Raw genomic sequence first — 16,823 nt, forward strand, 5'->3', positions numbered from 1 at the left:
CAAGGTTGTCCCCTACAACCAGGTCTTCTATGAGGTCTTCACTACTCCTCAGAAATCTAAAATGGCATCCCCTCCTGTTGGTTCCGCAACTACTTAGTGAAGGGATCCATGAGCCATTGCATCCAGGAAAAACTGAGCCCTACTATTGTTACTAGCACTTGTCGTCCAGTCTATATCTGGAAAGTTAAAGCCTCCCATGATCACACAATTCCCATTAATGTTTTTAATGAAGTAAATACTATCCATATCCAAATCAGATCCTGGTGGTCTATAGCATACCCCAAGCACTATTCCAGGGGAGGCTCTAGCAGCTTTCTTCCCTAATGTGATTTTTGCCCAGACAGACTGTCTTATCCATTCCATCACTTCTTATTTCTTTAGTCTACCTCATCAATATACAATGCTACTCCACCACCTTTGCCTTTATTTCTGTCTTTCCTAAACAGCACATACCCTTCAATACCTGTACTCCAGTCATGACTACTATTCCACCATGTTTCTGTTATCCCTATATCATCTGGTTTCACTTCCTACACCAGGAAGTCTAGTTCCTCCATTTTGTTACCTAGGCTCCTCACATTGGTATACAAACATCTTAATTTTTGCTGTTTGGCTTCGCTCACATTCTTTACCCGATTAGGCCCAGACATTCTACTGCCAGTATCACCTATTAGACTGGTATCTACACTACCCTTCCTCAGGTCTATTCACCTACCCATAGCTGTATCCTTTACTTTGTTTTCTTCCCTCTCAATGTTAAAATCTGGCATGGAGATTGCCTGGACATCTCCCAACCATCTCCCCCAAATTTCTAGTTTAAAGCTCTCTTAATCAGTTATGCCAGCCTCCATCCTAGAAGTCTATTTCCCTCCCTACTCAGGTGAAGTCTATCCCGAGAGAACTGTCCTCTGTCCATGAATGCCTCCCAGTGGCCATATATCCCAAAGCCTTCCTTATAGCACCACTGCCTGAGCCATCTGTTGATCATCATAATCTTGTCACACCTTTGTTGTCCTTCTCCATGAACAGGCAGAATCCCACTGAAGATCATCTGAGCCTTGATAGACAGCACACCCTTCTGTTCTCTGGATCAGCTCTGGTTACAGGCCTGTCTATTCTTCTCAGTAAGGAGTCCCCAATCATGTAGACCTGCCTTTTCCTGGTGATGGTGCGATTCTCTGGTCTAACCCCTGTTCCCTCTGGCTGCAAGTCCTCTTGATTCCTATTCTCTTGCAATCCTCTTCAACCCATCCTGTATCCTCCTGGGGCTCATATTTGGTGTTATTTCCATCGACTCTCCTTTCTATAGAACTAGCTGCTCTTTTCTTCCTTGCCCTCCCACCTTCAGTGACCACCTGCTGTGGCCCTTCTTCATTTTCCAACTCCACAAATCTGTTCCTGAGCTCTATTTCTCCTTCACTGGCCCATCTTTTCCTCTGCCTGGTTCTCTTAGTCACATGCTTCCACTGTCCATTTCCCTCACCCAGCAGTCTCCCCTCAGAGTTTTTTGGTCCTGCTTCTATCTGCAAGTCTGAGCTTTTCCCTTCAGGCTTCTCATGTCTTTGCTCCATCATCTGCTCAAACCCCCTTCTATTACTCAACCAAAATTTCCACCTGCATCTCCAGTCCTCAGATCTTTTCTTCCATCAGCTCTATCTGGTGGCACTTCATGCAGACAAAGCTCTTCAGGTACCTCCTCCAGGATCATGTACATACCACAGCTTCCACATCCAGTCATCTTCATTGTGTCTTCCACTGCTTGGGTCACTACCACTGTTGCCTCTGGCTCTGTCATAGCCTTCCCACCTAAATCCTGTTAGTTCAGGAAACACAAACCAAACCACCACCCCCCACACAGAAAAAACCCCAACGAGCACCAAAACACTGCCAGAACACTACACACACCCTTCACTAGTCTAGCTGTTCCTCTGCCTGGTTCTCCTAGTCTTCCCCCAAACTCCCCTTGCAAACTCCCCTGTTTATAGCTGTTTGCTGACTCCTGTGCAGCTGCAGGTGCTGCTGCTGCTGACTGGCTGACTTCCTTTATAGGACCCCTAATCAGAGAAGCCCTGCTCCCTAGTCAGGGCTCAGCTTCTCTCCCAGTCCACTGCCCCTACAAATGTTTTCTCCAACAGAACTCCCACTCAAACTCCCTTCACCAAACTGAAGCCAACTGTGCACAATATGCTCCTGAGCTCGCAGCTAGCTTCAAAAACTGAGTGCTTTTGTTAAGGTATCTTCCCCCAACCCCAGGTTTTGAATGCAAGACCTATCAACTTGTCCTAGTTTTGGACCAGAGAAAAAACATAAATGAGTAGCTTCACTTTCATATACTATGTCAGAAATTAGGTGCTGTCTCGCTCCACAAAGAAACTTTTGGTCTGTTTCTGAAGCATATTAAGACAGTATATTAAAGTGATCTAATACTTTTGCTACAAATACTTGAGGCAACAAGGCAAACAGGATCCTCCACAGGACAGACAACACTAAGGATCAGCCAACTTAGGTACCAATACATGTATGCTACTGTACAGCCACAGACAGATGAGATCAAGAAGCAATCATATTTACGCTCAAACTAATCTACACCGATGGGACAGTTTTACCTTCAGGCATGTCACTCACTTTGAAAAGTGATCCTGACGAAAGGCCACACCCCCCCGCAACTTTTCATAGGCTTATTTACATGGGTAACGGCCAAGTGTCTTTGATTCCTGCCCTTACATGCATTTCTGGATGTAGAAAATGAATTTGCAAAATACAGATTCCTGAAGAGAAGACTAAATAAGGTCATGCAAAGTATGTATTTCAACATGCTCCCTTAACTGACATATGTAAGTACCTCATTAATGCCCAGGTTCAATGCTCTGCGATAATTTATAAGTCTATCCACTAGGTAACGTTCCATTTACTATAAATATTTAAGGCACCTGTGTGATGTTATTGTCATAATCTGGGACTGTCTAGATCATTGGTGCAACCAAGGTCCTGTAGTGGCACCAAATCTTATTTAAGGGGGTCAAATGAGGTGTCTAAGACAAGGTTATGGTTTGCCGATTATGATTATGCTGTCCGTGTATCATTTTTGTAGTTGAAGTTATGAATATTGGCTCTATACTGTCTGTATTTCAAGCTTACGCTATGCTTCTGGGTGACACCCCAGACAAGTTGGTGTCAGCTCTGCCTAGCCTGCTTGACGGCCCATTAAGGACCATCAGCTATACAACTGACCCACTGAGACGGCAGACACGCCTTGTGACTCAGCAAGGTATGCAGGGATATGCCTAGGGACAGAACTCTGAGGTTTTTCCATGCCATGTGGTGGACAACTTGTCTTTGAAACAAAGGAAGAAAGACCACATGGCAAGAGAATATAAAAAGCTGCTGCAGCTCCTCCATCTGGTCTTCAATCCTGCTTCTTACCTCTGGAGGAACTTTGCTACACTGAAGCACTGAACAAAGGACTGATGACCATCCCAGCTGTGGATGTACTCCAGAGACTTTATTTGAACCTGCAGTTTATTCTGTCACTGCTACAAGCCTGAACCAAGAACTTTACCATTACTTATGTAATTGATTCCATTTAACTGATTCTCGCTCCCACCTATATATCTTTTTCCTTTTATGAATAAACCTTTAGATTTTAAATTCTAAAGGATTGGCAACAGTGATTTGTATATTGACCTGGGTCTAGAACTTGGTCCTTTGGGATCGAGAGAACCCTTTTTATTTTACTGGGGTATTGGTTTTCATAACCATTTGTCCCCATAACGAGTGGCACTGGTGGTGATACTGGGAAACTGGAGTGTCTAAGGGAATTGCTTGTGTGACTTGTGGTTAGCCAGTGGGGTAAAACCAAAGTCTTCTCTGTTTGGCTGGGCTTGTTTGGTTTGCCTTGGTGTGCATAGAAACCCTTGCCTTGGGCTGTAACTGCACTGCTTTAAGCAATTTGTCCTGAATTGGCATGCTCAGTTGGGTCCCGCCAGAACCAGCATCATTACAACTTGTCACGAAGCAGTGGTTGTGCAAGCACTCAAAAACTCCATAGTTAAAACCAAACCTTTTTACAATCTATAATTGAATCAGGTTCCTCCCATGTGTGTTGTCTCCTTTTGCTAGGAGGACAGAGGAAGACAGGGTCCTGACACTTATCTCTACTTGGTAATGCACTCCATTAACTTCCAGTAAGACAAAAGAATGCTAGGTTTTACATGTCTGACACTCAACTCTATGATATTTGGCTAAAGCTATCATTTCCTCAAACAGGAAGTTGATGGACAAAATACAACTGAAAAACTAAGTCAATTTTTCAGCCACTTCTTGCAATCAACATTTAACTTGCACTTGTAGCTTAGTTGAAAAAACACAAAAAAACAAACCTTTAAAGTGTCAGAGCTTGTCCGAGTTTGAGTGTCTTAGTTGTCATCTTTGGTTAGATTCAGTTCTAGAGCCGTTAGTGGAGGAGAAAGTTTTAAAGCACATTTTCAGCAGCTGTAGATCCCAGAAGCTTCATATGTATTTACAAGGTTCTTACATGCTTAGGCAAATTATCTTAATTTTCCATGTGACTAGACTAACATCGGGGAAAAAATTTAGTCTCTTCCCTTTCTGAAAACAGTTTAGTCTTATTTGAGGCCTGGAAAGAATCAGTTCACTCACTCAGTTTCATTGTTCGAGTTACCATACTATGCTGTCATGTATGTAGTTCTCATCTAATTCAAGGGTCATGAGATTTAAATTTTTCTGTAGATGTGCCTGCTAAAAGTTTTGGTTTTAATTTAAAAGACAAGTACTACAAGGCATTTTACCAACCGGATACAAGTTTACATGTCGAGGAAGAAACCAATTTGATATTACAAAATCTCCCAACAGTTATATGTTTTTCCCTTTCCTTGATTATCGTAAGGATGAAGAGTACTGATAGTGTTGGTCCTAGGACAGAGTAAAACTGTTGTCATAGTTAAACAACATTAACATTTAGCATTAAGATGAAAACTGGGTTACTTAGCAGCAAGTTTCCAAATAAGATTGCCCATCAAAACATGAAGTTAATTTTGAAACTTAGGCCCAGATAATGCAATGACAACATCTACCTGGGCAGATGCCATTACAAGATAAAAGCTGAAGTTGCTAGGAAAAAAACAAACAACAAAACTGAATTTTAAAACCTGTTTTCCACAAAGTTACTAGCATCTTACCTTGCTATACTTGTGTTGTAACATCAGCTGACTGTGTTTTGAGTAAAGAGGATAGGAATAAGCCTCTAGTTTAATAGTTTTGGAATAAGTTTAAAATGCTTTTTAAAACCTAGTCTTTCAGACAAGTCTATTCAGCTATTCCACTGTTATGCTGTAGTGAATATAAAACAAATGAGTACCGAGACAAGCCAACTGAAGAGGAAGGAAAATCTGCACTGGTACAACTTCCTTATCCCCACCCATTTATATTTATACACACTGGAGTTTTAGTATTTAACAGGAAAAGGACAATCAAGAAATAGCACTCTAAGGTGGAAGTCCCCACAGCATTTAGATGTCACTATCATATTCAATAAATCAATATTTTACATTTCCTCTTGTTCTTGTGCTGCACAATATTCATTAGGAAAATACTCTTTCTAGCCCTCACTAACATGTCCCCTTTTAGAGGGCAAATTTCTTCAACAGGAAAAAACCATTTAGCCCAACATGACTGTTCAGAAACTCTAAATCCTACTTTATCATAGAGCTCAGTCCTCTTCAGAAGTGCATATACGTGCCTTACACTCTCCACTTCAGTTTTCTTCCGAATCTCTGTGACAGGTTCAGTCACAGAAACCCCCTTGGGACTGTCACCTGACATGCTGAAATTACATCTGAGCCCATTTTCTCTGCCAGCTTGGGACTCCAGAACCTTGCCTTGTTGAGCCAGACATGCTAGCCTGCTGCAACACAGACCCAAGTCTGGTCCACGCCCCCAAAGCTGCAGACTGTAAGTGACCTGCTGAGCATTTTTGGTCATCTCCAACATCCAGCTCCCAATTTGATCCAAACCCCAAATAAATCGGTTTTACACGGTATAAAGCTTATACAGGGTAAACTCAAATTGTCCACCCTCCATAACACTAAGAGAGATATGCACAGCTGTTTGCTTCCCCAGGTATCAATCACTTACTCTGGATTCAACAAACAAGTGATTTTATTAAGAAAAAAGTACAATTTAAGTGGTTTCAAGTCATAACAGACAGAACAAAATAAGTTACCAAGCAAAACAAAAACACAAACAAGTCTAAGCTTAATACATTAAGAAACTGTTTACAGGTATATTGCACCCTCAGAGATGGTCCAATAAGCTTCTTTCACAGACTAGACACCTTCCTAGTCTGGATCCAATCCTTTCCCCTGGTACAGTCCTTGGTTTAGTTCCAGCTCAGGTGGTAACTAGAGGTTCTCTCATGATTGAGAGCCACCTTTGTTCTGTTCCACACCCTTTTATAGCTTTGGCCCAAGGCGGGAATCTTATCTCTCTGGGTCCCCACCCCTCCTTCTAAATGGAAAAGAAAGATTTAAGATGGATTTCAGCTTCATGTGACATGGACATGTGACATGTGTTAAGGATCCAAAAGCTATATTGGGCGAACCACTCCAAGGCCATGAGGGAGATCCTAGATGGGCCCTCACCCTACTGCACGATCCCATCTGAACCTCTCTGCAGCTTCTTCAAGGATGTATTCGACTGCATAGCCCGGAGTGACACGCAGCACCCAGAGGGCCTCTGCCCCCTGCCCTGCATCGAGGAAACAGGTGTCCTGGAAACTGACTATACACCCAAGGAAGTAATGGCCAGATTCTCAAAAACAAACGGCTCCTGGGAAATACGGCATCCCCTACAGCCTCCCGAAAAAGCAAGATCCCAGCTGCCTGGTCCTCGCCACGCTCTTCAATCAGTGCAAGCGATTCTGCCGCACTCCCATCTCCTGGAAAAAGGCCATGATGGTACTGGCACACAAGAAGGGAGAGCGGGATGACCCCAGCAACTAGAGGCCCATCTCCCTCTGCTCCATGATGTACAAGCTCTACGCCAGCTGCCTGGTGTCAAGGATCACGGAGTGGTTGGTGAGCAGGGGAGCTATCAGCTCCATCCAGAAAGGCTTCATGTCCTGCGAGGGCTGCTATGAACACAACTTCATACTCCAAACCACCATCAAAACGGCCAGAAGGGAGCAGAGGAAGTGCACAATAGCGTGGCTCGACCCAGCTAACGCCTTTGGGTCCATGCCCCACCACCACATCTTTGCCACGCTCCAGGAGTTTGGGATGCCACAGAACTTCCTTCATGTGATCTGAGAAGCGTACGAGGGATGCAGCACCACCATTTGCTTGGTCGAAGGGGAGACTGCCGAGATCCCGATCCGGAGAGGAGTTAAGCAGGGCTGTTCCCCCAGCCCCATCATCTTTAACCTCACCATGGAGCCGTTGCTGTGAGCGATCTCCAATTGCACAGATGGCTTCTACCTCCACGGTGAGAGGGTGAATGTCCTGGCCGCGGATGACTCAGAGAGCCTCCAACATATTCTAGATGCCACCAGTCGAGCTGCCAACTGGATGGGGCTCCGCTTCAATGCAAAGAAGTGTGCAACTCTCCACATTGATGGCAGCAAAAGAGACTCTGTGCAGACAACGGGGTTCCAGTTCTAGGGCGAGCCAGTCATCCCCCTGGCAGAGGAGCAGGCATACCAGCACCTTGGCAGCCAACGGGTTTCCGTGTCCAGCAGACACCAGAGGACACCATCCAGGAGATCTTGCAGGACGCCGCCAAAATTGACGCCTCCTTGCTAGCACCGTGGCAGAAGATAAATGCCCTGAACACCTTCCTGATCCCCTGAATCTCATTCGTCCTCAGGGGATCTGCTGTGGCAAAGGTACCCCTCAACAAGGCAGACAAGATTGTCCGGCAGCTGGTGAAGAAGTGGCTGTTCCTTCCCCAGAGAGCTAGCAAAGAGCTGGTCTACATTGCCCACAGGCATGGCAGTGCCAACGTCCCCCACATGGGCGACCTGTGTGACAGTGCAGTAAACACCCACGCCTTCTGCCTGCTGACGTGTCCCGACGCCATGGTAAGGAACATCGCCGCAAACGCCCTCCATGACGTGACAAAGAAGTGGATTGACAGAGCCCCCTCCAACCAAGACATCGCCACCTTCTTGAGTGGTTCCCTGGATGGAGAATTCGGACAGGAAAGATGTGACATCGCTTCACTGTGGTCCCGCACTCGCAATGCCACACATCGCCTGGGGAAGCGCATCGGCTGCCGCTGGGAGTGATGCGAGGAGCACCAGGAGCTGGGAGTCCTGGTGGCGCAGATCAGGTCTGACAACAACACGATCGTCACCCCGAGCGCCAGGGGCATGCTGGAGAGGACCCTGAAGGCAGCCATCCACTCACTGTACATGGAAACGCTGAAGTGTAAACTGGACCAGGGTAAAGCCTTGGAACTGACCAGCAAGTGGGACGCCAGCAACCACTTCCTCACCGGGGGTGACTTCACCCGTTTCGCCGACTGGCAGTTCATCCACCGTGCCTGGCTCAACTGCGTCCCGCTCAACAGAGCAATCCGCCACGGAAACCGAGACAAGCATTGCAGGAAGTGCGGCTACTCCAACAAGGCCCTGCCCCACGTCCTGTGCAGCTGCAAGCCCCACTCCAGAGCCTAGCAGCTGCACCACAATGCCATCCAGAATCGCCTGGTGAAAGCCATCACACTGCGCCTCGGGGTGGTCACCCAGAACTGCGCCATCCCTGGTACTGACAGCCAGTTGCAACCTGACGTGGTAGTCACCGACGTGACCCAGAAAAAGATCATCCTCGTCAACATCACGGTCTCCATTGAGAACAGGATCCCGGCCTTCCGTGAAGCCCGAGCTCATAAGCTGGAAAAATATGCCCCCCGCCGACACCCCGAAAGCGAAGGGCTACGAGGTACAGATGGATGCCCTGATCGTCGGAGCCCTGGGCGCTTGGCACCCCTGCAACGAGCATGTGCTGCGGACCTGTGGGATCAGTCGACGCTACGCACGGCTCATGCAGCGCCTCATGGTCTCGGACACCACCTGATGGTCCGGGGACATCTACATCGAACACATCACCAGCCACCGACAGTACCAGGTGGTGAGCTGGAATGACATTGTGCATCAACTATGAGAAAGGGACCGAGAGACTTTCTCCATCGGACCATATCAACTGGAACCATAAACTCACTGAACATTAAATCTCAAACGAGGGCAATTTCATCCTCATGCTCATCATTGTATCCACTCATACTCCACACCTGAACATAGCCATTATATGAACATACCCCATATCTCAATGTCTGTACTTTGACCTGTTAACCTTTTACCCCCAATCAGGGATATTGCAGATTATGTATTCCTTTCGCCACCCAATCCTAAACTGAATTTTGCACCCCTTGATAATCTGTACCTTATTCCCTGACAACCAGAAACTTATGCTTTAACTCTGTACCATTTTCTTTTTATTTTAAGATCTTAATAAAATTATTAAATCTGACCTCCAATGTGCTCTCATTTTGATAGCCTTGAGTAACAACTGACAGGCAAAGTGATTAAGGGCCAGATTCTGCCAGCCTTGGTTTGTATAGTACCTCAGGCCACTATAAACTTCTACTAGCATAGCTTTGTCAGTCTGAAGTGTGATTTGCAACAGAAAGTTGTGCAAGCAAAGTGCCCTAGTGTAAACCAAGTTATACCAGCAAGACTGTTTTTCTCAGTACAGCATTTCTTGGAGAATGAAATATATTGGTAGAGGCACAGCTTTTGGGGTATAATCTGCATTTGCAACTATAAGCACTTTGTCAGTATAGGACACTGGTATAGCTATACTGGCAAAGCCTCCCAAGCATAGGTAGACCTGCCAGTCAAGTTACTACTACATCCGTGCAATTGAGAATAAAACAGATTATCTTGTTAATAGTATTTATACTCCATTTTAAACTCTATGTGCCATTTTACACCCTCCATTTGCAACCACACCTATAAGGCCACTACCAGCAATCTTCATAATACCATAACTGTCACAAGTTTTATTTAAAAGATAAATAGAAACCCGATTTCTAGGACTGTTCAGGGAGAAAGATCTTCTGTGAATTCCACTGGTATTAATCCAATATATATCAGAAAGTAAAAAACAAGGAGTACTTGTGGCACCTAAGAGACTAACATTTATTTGGGCATAAGCTTTCGTGGGCTAAAATCCACTTCATCGGATGCATGCAGTTGAAAATACAGTAGGTAGATATATATATACACACAATCCATCAAGGTGAGCTATTATCAGCAAGAGAAAAAAATCTTTTGCAGTGATAATCACGATGGCTCATTTCAAACAGTTGACAAGAAGGTGTGAGTAACAGTAGGGAAAAAATTAGCATGGGGAAATAGTTTTTATTTTGTGTAATGACCAATCCACTCCCACTCTTTATTCAAGCCTAATTTAATGGTGTCCAATTTTCAGATTAATTCCAATTCTGCAGTTTCGCATTGGAGTCTGTTTTTGAAGTTGTTTCACTGGAGAATTGAGAACTTTCTATTGTATTTTCCACTGCATGCATCTGATGAAGTGGGTTTTTTTTTTTGCTGATACAGACTAACAGCTACCACTCTAAAACCTGGATAAAGAGTGTTTTTGTTAACTATAAAATAGTTGATCAAAAACACTGGAAGTCAAATAATGTTTGCAGAGTGCTATGCAACCAACCCTCTTTACTACATCTTATGCCACAAAAGGGTGATGCTGATTTCTTACATTCCACCCTTCCCCTCCCACCCAACTTCATTTTTGAGATTTTCCTTCACAACATCTGCTTCTGCTGTTACTCTGAGCTTTCGCAAGACTCCGCAGTACAAAACTGACTTGATTGTTGTCAGTTTCACTGCTGCCACAGAGATTTGAGAAACTGAAAACAAATGCGTCTCTGATCAGTTCACTTTTGTGGCTTGTGGAATCTCAGAAGCATTGGTAAAAGGCATAAGAGCCAGCTGTCTGCAGACCCAGAAAGACTACGCTCCCTGGGCTAAACATTTAAATGAAAGTTTAGACTGCAGCCAATAGCACTTGCTTATGAGACTTTCCTACCTGCTAAGAGTAGATTTTCACCAAGCCCCCAAGAACCAGAGTAATCATGAAATAGCTATTTTCTTTGCTAGAATAATCCAGAAGGTAGGAGATGTTTTGGGGAAAGCTATCAATTTACATTTAGAAAATCTGCCACAATATTATACAAGTTTACTTTGTTCTTGTTAATAGTGTCATTGAAACCTATATATTTTTGTGCCTATCACTTCCTCTCCATTAGAATTCTGAGGTTGCTGAGAAAGAACGCTGCCAGTTTCCAAAAAGGTCCTCAAAGCAACTTTTAGCACATATGACAGCATAACATGCTAATCCTCAATTTATTAGTTTGCCATGCCTCAGTTTCTAACAGCCCTTTGCACCAGCAGTAATTTCTCACATGTTAGATATAAAATGTAACATGTTTAAAGACAAATCAATCACACACATGAAAATGTAATGCTCGCCATGTCTTGTAAGTTATTTTAGTCAGTTGAGGGGCATTTTCATGTTTTAAAGAATATATTCAGGGATGTTGGAGTGCAGTACACCTAGCAGAAGACCAAGGAGGGATTAAAAAAACGAACTGTTCTTATGGTAGTGAACAAATACTTAAGCAAGATTTGGGCTGTAGCCATCTCCAATCTCTTCTAACACCCAATTGCTCCTATCTTGCCTTTCCTCAATAGATTTTATCCAGCATTACTTTCTCCCCTCTCCCCATTTTGTGAAGGGTCTATCTGTAAATATGTTCCCATGAAGAGGTCTTTCCTCTTGTTCCCACAGAGTTTATGCATGGTGACACCATATGAGATGGCCAGATGTGTTTGTGGTTTCTATCATTCTCTCCCCAATGCTGCTTCAGTTGGTGAAACTGGACATGTGGATGATAAACAATCCATTGTGAAGGAAAAGCAACGCAACAACATTGGTTCTTTTATTAAAGAGATAGTTAACTAGGGCATTCTAATCAGTTATTTGTGGACATTGTTGAAACATGTCTAATTCTTAAGACGTACATTAGTACACCATGAAACTGCATCCTTTCCCTCAATTAGGCAGAACCCAAGCTGACTGAAAGCAAGCTCAAATGAGTCCACAATAGAAAGAATAATTCACTATTCTGTCTTACATAAGCCAATTATTTCACTCTACCACGGGCTCAGTTTGCCAGGTGTTTTATTTTTTAGGAGTGGGGGAAGCCATTATTATTATTTTGTCCCTTTAAAAATGGGGGACAGAAAACAGAAGCCCCAACACTGATAATACACATTTCTAAAGTAATCTAAATGGTGGAAACTGTTACCTTTAACACGTAGGGTCACAAGAGTGAAATATAAAGGAAAATCTACATTAAACTTCCAGAAGGAAGTCCTCAGGAGTCACTCAATATTTCCTCATTCTATTCCAACTACTAAGACTTTTGCAGAAGTTTAATATAAATTCGTTGAGGTGCCTCCTGTTCAGTGAATGAAATGGGGAAGGGGAGAGAAATCTACCTCTCTTTTAACTACTAGTCTAATGATAGCCCTTGTGAAAAACTAGTATCTGCATTTCTTTCAACTACCATCTTCCTCCTGAAATTAAACAATTCACTGTTCTGGATAAACCCCTCTTTGCATTTCAACCTTGATTAACCCCACACAGCCCAATTTAAAATCTTAGATGGGAAATGTTGCTGTGGAAACAGAGCTAGAAATATTAACAGTACATTTGGCTGATAGACTGATATGCTTGTACAAAAAGCCAGATGTGAACATTTCTACTGATGTTGAGCACTGTATAAAGAAGACTGTTGGAGGGGCTGTATATTACCCAACCCTCTTGTGAGGGCATCACCTGCTGTAATCATTTTCCTGACTGAAAAGAAATTCTGAGATAGGACATGAAATTTTGAGGTAGTTTCCAACTCAGAATTTCCCAACACATGAATTTTGATCATCAGTTCCTACCGATACATTTCAATGATACTGCTACACATGCATATTCTTGTATTCAAGCCAGAATATTATAGTGAAAGAAGCAGTGCTCAGAATCAGAGTTGGTTAATGTACATCAAACCTCCAACACTTAGCACACATGATCACTACAGGTTTCAGAGTAACAGCCGTGTTAGTCTGTATTCGCAAAAAGAAAAGGAGGACTTGTGGCACCTTAGAGACTAACCAATTTATTTGAGCATGAGCTTTCGTGAGCTACAGCTCACTTCATCAGATGCATACCGTGGAAACGTTTTCACGGTATGCATCTGATGAAGTGAGCTGTAGCTCACGAAAGCTCATGCTCAAATAAATTGGTTAGTCTCTAAGGTGCCACAAGTCCTCCTTTTCTTTTTATGATCACTACAGACAAACGTATGCCTGACCAGTATATCATGGAATACAAGTCTATTGGAATTGGATTTCTGAAGGGATTCAAATAGAATAAAAATCTCGGTATTTTTGGCTGAAGATATGCAAATAAATTCTCAAATACATGCAAGGATATATAAATACAAGACTGATTCATTAGCCTAATCAAGCAAATGGAAATGTCACGTTTTAAGAATTTAGGAAACGCAATATACATACTTAGTATTCCTTCCTATGGTTTTAGATATGCAGAACATTATAGTTAAAGATCAATGAGATTAAGACTAATACAACATGGACTACCACACAAAAGAACCACTGGCCATTAAGTTTTTACAGTAAACCACTCTTAAATGCAGCCTAAGATGGTGATAGGTTTCAGAGTAACAGCCGTGTTAGTCTGTATTCGCAAAAAGAAAAGGAGTACTTGTGGCACCTTAGAGACTAACCAATTTATTTGAGCATAAGCTTTCGAAAGCTTATGCTCAAATTGGTTAGTCTCTAAGGTGCCACAAGTACTCCTTTTCTTTTTAAGATGGTGATGAACACAACACCCTAGAATTCAGTTGCTCTGACAGATCTCGGTCAGTTTTTGAAGGCGAGACTAGCTATCAGAAGACACGCACATCGAAGTACACTTAGAACAAAAAAAGCATTACTACATGGATAAAATAGGCGCTCTCCATTGTTCGAGCGGAGGTGTGGCCCGCTGTTTGAACACTAGAACAATAAAACTTGAGTAACCCAGGTGGCTAATCTACAAACGCAAGCTTGGTTTAAAGCCATTTTTAAAACGGAGTGAATCAATCAAACCCGAACTATTAAAGCGTTACAGCAAAGACCCCTGATTTCAGGCAACTCATTTCCAGCTTCATGCGAGTACACGCACACGCCAAACTAACAAGATCAAGGGCAGGAGTTTCTGGGACGAGGTCCCCACCCATTCCCGCAGCGGACGGCCCAGCACGTTCACGCCAAGGCTGGCCAGGGAGCGCCCAGCTCCGGACAGCAAATGAGAGACGGCCGGCGGGAATGAATGAGCCTTCCCGGCAGGGGCAGCCCCAGCGTCGGACACTGCCGCAACGGGACCGGCCGGGAAGCCACCCCGGGAGGGGCAGGGCGCCGGGAGGCTTTTAACCTTCAGGGGACGGGAATTTCAGGTCGCGCCCCGCGGGAGGCACCGACCCACCCAGCCCCATTGACACAAGCGGGCTGGGACCGGGAGGAACCGCCTAAGGCGCCGCAGCCAGAGTCTCCGGGGAGGGGCCGTGCGGGGTGAAGCCCCGGAGCGAGTCACCCGGGGCCACCGAGCCCTCTCCGGGGTGTGTGTGCGCGCGTGGGGTGGGGGGCGGCCACCGGCCCCTCCGCCTGGACTCACCTGCCTGGCTGTGGCGGCGGCTCTGCTGAGCGAGTCTCGCGCCCACCCCCGACTCCTCCTCCTCCGGCCGCCGCGCTCAGAAACGGCTTCGCGCTGGGCTGAGGGGGGCGGGGAAGCGTCCGCCCAGCTCCGGAGAGACTCTGGCTCCGCGCAGGGGCTGCGACCAGCACCCGCCACACAGAGCTGCTTCCGGCGGCCGGCCGGGCCCGGGTGGAACCTGCTTCCGGGTAGGGGTGGAGCCACGCAGGCAGGGACTTCCGGCGGAAGCGGGGCAACAGTACTTCGTACTATAAGGGAAGCTGTGAGGCCGCGGCCTCTCTAATAGGCTGGGACGGAGGGGCGGGACTATGGGAGGGGCGGGGCTTGCGTGGGGACTCGGAACGAAAGGGGAGGAGCTAATTCTGCGTGGCGGGGGCGGGGTTTGGGAGGAGCTGGGAAGAAGGGAGCGTACCCAGGGTAAGGGGAACTAGGGGCGGGGCTGTGGAGGGGCGGGGCGCGTGATCACACGCTGGCCCCATATGCTGAACTGTGGGCTGAGGGAGAAGCATGGGAGGAAATCCCAAATCTCCCTTCCCCTCCCCCCCGCAAAAAATGTTTCCAGCCTTTTAATAAATTCTTGCAAAGAAAACTGTCCCAGTTAAGTGCTGCCTTCCTGGATCTGCAGACGGACTGCCGAACTAGCTCGCCACAATTTGTGGGCTGCCCCCATTCAGCTCAATGAAGCGTTAACTCTGGAATATAATGGTGTCCTGCTGTAATGTTACTGTTATTAATTCATTCTCCCCTGATCTGTTCAACAGCATATACAAACTACAGTGGGGGAGCATCAGCAAAGCTCCACACTTCCTGCCCACCCCAATCTAACTTCCAGCTTCTGAATCTTTTAAATTGCACAAAAGGGTTTTCTGCCCAAACTCTCCACGATGTGGTGGGAGTGCACCCTACTGCTAAGTATAATTTGAGCCCCAAATTTCATGATTTTGTGTGTGTTTTTAAATGATTTTTATCTCAATTTTATTAAAATTGTCAGGTTTCAGACTATATCACAAATTAATTAGAGACAAATAATAAATATAACATCTGTGAAGTAATAATTGGCATGTATTATATAATAGTACAGGTATTAACGCCTGATCAACACACAGGACTTTTAAAGTGATTGTGCAGTTATTAGAAAATAGCCCTAAACAAAAGAAAATAGAAGGCAATAATAAAAGGTGGGAGGAAGAAGGAAATCCCCAGGTATGCAGACAGGGGACTTCTTACTGTGAGAATATGGACATGTAGGGCACACTCAGTGTTATCCTTAATTGTTGATTGGAACTTGGCTTAAGAAGCAGTTAAAAAAATCCAAGTTAGGTTGATAGATGAGAAAAGATAGTAAGAATGCAAAAAGTACAATATCGAGGGGAAAAAAAAAAACTGGGAAAACCATGCATTCCAAGCTCCCAATCCAATCATCAAAGTATTTCCTGCAGGTACTCAGGAAGTCTGCACAGATGTTAATTAGCAGCAACACAGTTTTGGATTAGAACATAACAGCCTGATTTTCGGTCTGCCCTTAACCGAGCCTCCCTTTTACACATGGCAATAACTTGGACAATTGCATACAAAACAAGAACAACAGGGATCTAGCATCAGTTTATCACAGAAAGAGAGGCAGTGTCTCCTTGAGGCTAGACCCAGGCCATTTAGGGATTTTTAGAGGCCAAAACCAGCTTAGTGGGTTTATTTCTGAGTTTTGCAAAATGAGATTTCATATCAGAGTTGTATTGTATTTCTTAATGAAAAACTTGTAAATACTAGATATAGCATGAGACATCAGCCATCTTGATCAGATGTAGTAGGGTGCATGATATCAGCAATCTTCTGGTTCCATTAGTGGATCACTTTCTTAACTGCAAGCATGTAAACTTCCTTTATGTGTACGTACTTCCATATCTGAGAAGCTGGAGGTTACATCATCTGTGAATATTAGTAACTAACTCT

At 44.7% G+C, this 16,823-nt stretch overlaps 1 protein-coding gene and 1 long non-coding RNA gene across 2 annotated transcripts in view; one reads left to right on the top strand and one right to left on the bottom strand.

Annotated features, from left to right (window-relative positions):
* Positions 1–12,061, top strand: part of LOC144260163 (uncharacterized) — an 83,011-nt gene extending 70,950 nt beyond the window's left edge. The window contains exon 4 of the long non-coding RNA XR_013345002.1: positions 11,892–12,061. This is a non-coding gene — a long non-coding RNA (uncharacterized LOC144260163). The remainder of the gene's footprint in view (positions 1–11,891) is intronic.
* The window catches only part of RALA (RAS like proto-oncogene A), a 50,294-nt gene extending 35,253 nt beyond the window's left edge, over positions 1–15,041 (bottom strand). The window contains exon 1 of the mRNA XM_077811008.1: positions 14,835–15,041. The gene's annotated coding sequence lies outside the window, so the exon portion shown is untranslated. The remainder of the gene's footprint in view (positions 1–14,834) is intronic.
* Positions 15,042–16,823: the final 1,782 nt, after the last annotated feature.

This window comes from Eretmochelys imbricata, chromosome 2 (genome assembly GCF_965152235.1).
Source record: "Eretmochelys imbricata isolate rEreImb1 chromosome 2, rEreImb1.hap1, whole genome shotgun sequence".
NCBI lineage: Eukaryota > Metazoa > Chordata > Testudines > Cheloniidae > Eretmochelys > Eretmochelys imbricata.